Source organism: Macaca nemestrina, chromosome 11 (genome assembly GCF_043159975.1).
Source record: "Macaca nemestrina isolate mMacNem1 chromosome 11, mMacNem.hap1, whole genome shotgun sequence".
Classification (NCBI taxonomy): Eukaryota; Metazoa; Chordata; class Mammalia; order Primates; family Cercopithecidae; genus Macaca; species Macaca nemestrina.
This window is the reverse complement of record NC_092135.1, coordinates 53434570-53440531: the sequence shown is the minus strand read 5'-3', so window position 1 is coordinate 53440531 and position 5962 is coordinate 53434570. Positions and strand designations below refer to the sequence as shown.

General features: G+C 33.7%; 1 long non-coding RNA gene across 3 annotated transcripts in view; it reads right to left on the bottom strand.

The window, feature by feature from the left end:
• LOC105493229 (uncharacterized) overlaps positions 1-5962 on the bottom strand; it is a 125597-nt gene that overhangs the window by 44420 nt on the left and 75215 nt on the right. The gene's annotated exons all lie outside the window — the stretch shown is intronic.

Below are 5962 nucleotides of genomic sequence, written 5' to 3'. Positions count from 1 at the left end.
AATTCTAGTGAATAATAGATCATCTTTTCATCTTTTCTGCATCTTCGTGTAGAAGGCCTGCACTGAGAATATCCTTCAGAGTGTGAAATTGCCCCATGGTGTTGTTGAACAAGTCAAGAATATTTTATGAATTTAGTCATCTATCCTGACTGTTCACTTGCACTGATAGACTGTCCAGTTTAGAAAAAAAATCACCATTATTTTATGAGACTGTATTTAGTCAAATGTATATAAAATGTGCATGCTAACCTTTTTATCGTAAGCAAAAATATAAATTTGAAAGTTTGTGTGACTGAGCACATCAAAATATAATTTTCAGAAACAGTATTTTTTTCATCCAAACCTTGTACCTGAACTTTGCTGTGATGAGATCAGTTACACTGACACATCTCTTGCATGTAAGAAACCCAAAGCCCACAAGTCACCCTACTAAATTGTTTTTGTTTCTGTTTCTAAAATTCCAAACACTTGGATCATTGATTTAACTGTCTTCTGAAATGTGTAATTGCAAAAACATTCTGAAAATTAAAATGCTTACTTTCTTTTACTCATCCATTACTACTGAGGTGTTAAAATAATTTATTCCATTGTATTAACGATTGCTTGATGCATCAAAAGATAATTTGCCATGTAATTTTGTTAAACCTGAAACTGTAGCATATTTTCTTGATAATACCATTAATATATCAAGAGTAAATAAAATGTTTAGTGGTAGGCACATTAATTATCGCCTTCATCTATCGGTGTTTAAAACTTAGAAATAATTAAATGTGCTTTAATAAGATATGGTTCTGAGAAAGCAGGATCATTTATGAATTGCTAGAGGTGCGTGGAGCTACGTTTCCCTTGAGAGACGGAATTTATGCCTAACACCCCGCTGATTGTTCAGGAGGTAAAGAACCAATAGCTGCATGTACAGAGGTTTAATTTAAAGTGTGTTTCTCACTAGGCTGCTCACAACACTTAATTAAACTCTGCTGTTTTGGCAATGACAAATGCTGTAGTGCAAAAGGAACCTGAGTCGCAGTGACTGAGAAGCTTTTGTAATTTCTTTCATGTGCATTGGCAGCCAGATCCAGATCAGAAAAGAAAGCAAGAATAAAAAAAGACATGTTTAAGGTGTTTGGACAAAGTTGCCACTTTCATGCATTTATTTTAGATACCCAAAAGTGCTGCATTATTTAAAGGATTTAATCATGTGGTGTTTGTGGAAACTGTGGCATGTGATCAGGGAAAACAATTTGAAGTTGTTTCTAAGTCGTGGCTTTTGGAAAAATCCTCTTTTTCATTAGCAATTATAAAACCTGAAACGATAATTGATTCAAATTTAGATCAATATGTAGAGCTGTTATTTCTAGGCAGTATTTCCTGCTATATTTTATATATACTTTATACTGTATGTCTAAGTTCATTTCTGGGTATATATTCAAAATTAAGAAAGTCTATTATATGAATCAAAGAAGAAAAGCCAAATTTTTGTATTAAAAAAAAATCACAAAGTGAAGCATAGGCAATCAACTTTTACAATTCTACCTGTTGAAACGCTTTTAGTTTGAAAAGTGTCCTAAAACTCTTTTTATATACAGCTATCATCTCTTCTATACAGGCACATTAATGTAGGGTAGTGCTTTTAAGAAGACACAGACTTTTAACTCCATTTTTATATTGTTCTTATCCCAAAACGATGTCAAAGGTAAAATGAATAAAATATTGAACAAGATAAATATAGCTGATATTTATTGAATGCTTACTATATGTCAGAAGCCATTTAAGCATTTTTACATGTGCAAATTCAGTCCCCATGAAAATGTATGTATTCTATCATTATCCCCCACAGATCATACAACTGAGGTGTAGAGAAATTTTAAAAACATACTAGATTACACATCTATTTCATGAGAGAGCAAGGATTCAACCCCAGGGAGTCTGCAGAATCCACATCCCTAACCAGTATAATATACTCACAAATTAAAGCATTTCAATCCATGAGCAGAGAAATCAAATCAAATCAAGGTGAAAATGACATACACAGTAGATTTTTTTTCTTTCTTTCTTCCTCTTCTTCTTCTTCTTCTTGTTATGATTAATTATTATTATTATTGAGACGGAGTCTCATTCTGTCGTCCAGGCTGGAGTGCAGTGGCACTATCTCGGCTCACTGCAACCTCTGACTCCTGGGTTCAATTGATTCTCCTGCCTCAGCCTCCCAAGTAGCTAGGATTACAGGCACGTGCCACCACTCCTGGCTAATTTTTGTATTTTTAGTAGAGACTGTGCTTCTCCATGTTGGTCAAGGGGTCCTGAACCCCTTACCTCGGATGATCCGCCCGCCTTGGCCTCCAAAGTGCTAGGATTTCAGGCATGAGCCACCGCGGCCGGCATTTTTTCTTATTATTAAGGAACTATACTCTTCCTTGGAGAATCACATTGTTATAAAAAATTTAGAAATCCTTCAACTTCAACTCCTATCTAGATACAGAAAGTGAGGCACAGAGAGGTTAAAGAAATGTACAATATTGCAGAGCTAATAAATTGTAGAGGTAAAAATAAACTAAGCTTCCTACTGCCAATCTTTTTGCTTTTTAGCATACCAAGATCTTCACTTTTGATTGTTCGGCATACCTTAGCTTAGAAGCAAATGCATGTACTTGTTATTACAAACAATTAAAAATGAGATTTATTTAGTCTATCATATTCTTTATTAATTAAAATATCCTATTATTAAAACCATGATATCAAGTTTTTACTTAATTGAATTTTGTGGATAAAATTTACATCAGCAAGGTGTTCAAAAGTGGTTCAAAGTATTTGACTGAACTTATTATTTCTTTTTCCAACTGGTGTCGTAAGTTCAGATAGAGTCATCTTAGGTCCTAGGATTATGGAAAACATTTCAAAGCATGAAGAATATAACCTTCATTCCCTGATGTATGAGTATTCATTCTTTACATGAAAACATCTAGGGTGGAAAATCTCAACTTTGCAAGACAGCCTTTCCATCTTTGCACAACTCCAATCAGAAACAACTTTCTGACTTATTTCAGATATTGGAATCTGCCATGTTGGTTAGACAGTGATCAGGGCTTAATGTTGGATAGTATAATAAAATTTGCTATAAGAAAACAAATAACATAAAGATATTAAGGAAAATGGATAATATAATCAGCCTAGCTCATATCAGCTTTAGATTTGTGGTTCTAGGATATGGCATATTTAAAACTTTATAACAGAAGTTTCTCTAACTAAATCACATCAAGTATTAGGTTATTCATTTAAATGAATATTTGTACATTGAAAAAATTGCTGAATTTTAAAATAATGAACAACTTTATTTCTTTGGTTATTAACAATGCAGGGACAAGTATCACACTCACAAGGGAATAAGTAATAATTATCTTCCATTTTGGAATATATCGTATATTCAACCTGACAGCTTTTTAAGACACAATACACCAAAGAGTACCACATTTGAAAGGCTGCGAAATAATATCTCCAGGATGAAAGTAACATATAAAGCTTTCAACTGAAATACAGTTTTAGTCCCATGCATTGGCAGTGGAGGCTGTTAAAAGGGGTACAATGATACTGTTTCTGTTTTTTCACCTCTTCACATTCAGGCAATCTCACATTCAGCAGAATTTATCCCTTCATTCATAATATCCCAGTAGAGCATTTTGATCAAGTAATTTTAGTTTTCATAACAGACTTTTCAAAACTTTGTACTGTATCTAGGTTACTTTCAGTATTGGAAAATCACTTATACTTGCATTGGAAATTTATTTTCTACCTTGTAAGGGCTCCATTCATTACTCAGGTAAATAAATATATTTTATTGTGGCTTAAATGCCATCTTTTCACAGATGTATTATTTGACAATCTTATCAAAGTTATTCTTTTTAACTTCATCATTAAATCTAGTTTTCTTCATAGAACTTGTCAAATTTGATATATTTATTTTTCACATATATTTATGTGTATATTTATATTTATATCTCTTCTAAATTGTGAAGCTAGAGCTGTGCCCAGATCTACCTTGCTCTCCATTAAATCCTCAACATTGACAAAGTAATTATTAAATTATTATTCAAACTGATTAGTAAATATTTACCAAAAAATAACAAATGAAAAAATATAAAAACATGGTCAAACCACCTATATGTTCACTATAGTTTCTTTTTATATATTCTTTTTTTTTTCCAGACCTGTCAGCAGGATGTATATATATCCTTTATTTCTTATTTTCTGCCACTTTGGAAGGGCCTTTACCTGGCTCTTGGGAGATTTGTCCTGCTTAGACCAGAGTTATACTCTTCTGCTCAGAGAAGAGAAAATTATTAGAAGGCATTCACATCCTAAAACATGAGACTACAAAATACAGGTTTTCTGAAGTTTGATAGGTATTTATCTACAACAAAGAGCACATAGTCAAGGAGAGGTAGAATTTTGAAATGAGAGCAGCTGATGTGACAGAATATCAATGTTCTCGTGTTCATTTTGCTTTCTAACAAGCCACGTGATGCCACACATATTTTAACCTCTCTGAGATCTGTATTACTATATGTAATACATGGGGATAATAAAAGTTAGCAGAATTTTGGTGAATTACCAATGGAGTAATATATTTGAAAGAGCTATGACAAGCTAAATAACCATACAAGTTCAAGTTACAATAACAGTAATGACCAGCATATTAAAAGAATATGATAGTCAATAATTGTTTTATACAACAAACAATTCTTTCTTTGATTTCTGTTTTAGTTTTTCCTATCCGCAGTTAAAGTAATTTAAGTTTGCTCAAACGTTACAAGCAATTGTTTTATCTGCTCTGCAGAGTGTTTGAGCAAATACAGGAAAACACTATTGTAAGGTATAATGATTGTTACAGTTTCTTGTTCCTAGCATCAGTTAAATAGACCTTTTCTCTTCAGTCTTCCCACATTTTCACTATCTTAGATCTTCCTAAAAGCTGAGTGGCTTCTGAGAAATCAAAGCGGTTCCCTCTCCTGTATTTTCATCATGTCCTTGACAATGTTTTAAATGAACTTAAGTTGTAAAGGGGCTTAGTAAATTTCACCTCTCTGGATACTCAACTCTCTTTGCTCACATCCCATCTCCTAACACGTAGTGGATACAGAATGTACTTGAGTGGTTAAGGCTGAACTTCACGTCCTCAACATTTAGAGAAGCAATTCACAGCAGATAGTGAGCAATTCAGCCAGGGCCTATTTACCCTAGTCATTTATTTTAAAAACCCTAACACTAAAACCAGACCATATTAAATGGTAGATAAAAGGCAGTGAAATTGATGAATGCCTTTTGGCAAGTACAGTTGAGTTTCCATGGGGTTTTATACATTATTGACACTGTCAGTGATTTCGGTGATTGTGGCTACAGCTGGGATGTTATTATTACCATGTTGCAGTACTTCTGTTGGGAGGCTATTCCGTGGTCACAGCTGGAAGTGTTAGTGGCATTTGATGTTCATGACCTGCAGTAATTGTACCATTTTATAAGAGGAGTTCACGAAATCCATAGTCAAGAATTAAGCTGTGCCCAACCAAGTGACTTACGCTAGTAGGCAAGAGAATGAACAGGAGTGGCCTCAGTCAGAATTCAATAGTTGCCACGAGAGACTGAGCAGGTCGTTGTGAGGGTAATGCTACTGTACAATGGCCCCAATCTACACAGAAGTCTGAGGTTGCTGTGCTGGCACTGATACGTTTCCTTCCCGGCTGTCTTTGGGGTAGGAATTTTGTATGCCTTTAAGGCCAAGTGAATTCTACTCCATAAATGTATTATGTGATGAATAACCCTTTTACTTTCTCTGAAATTTTTTTCAGATTATAAAAGTAATACATGTTCATTATGAATAATTTGAACAACACAACAAAGGATAAAGAATAAATTTGAAATCACATTTAATCTTACTGCTCAGAGGTTACCAATTTTAATATTTCTTTGG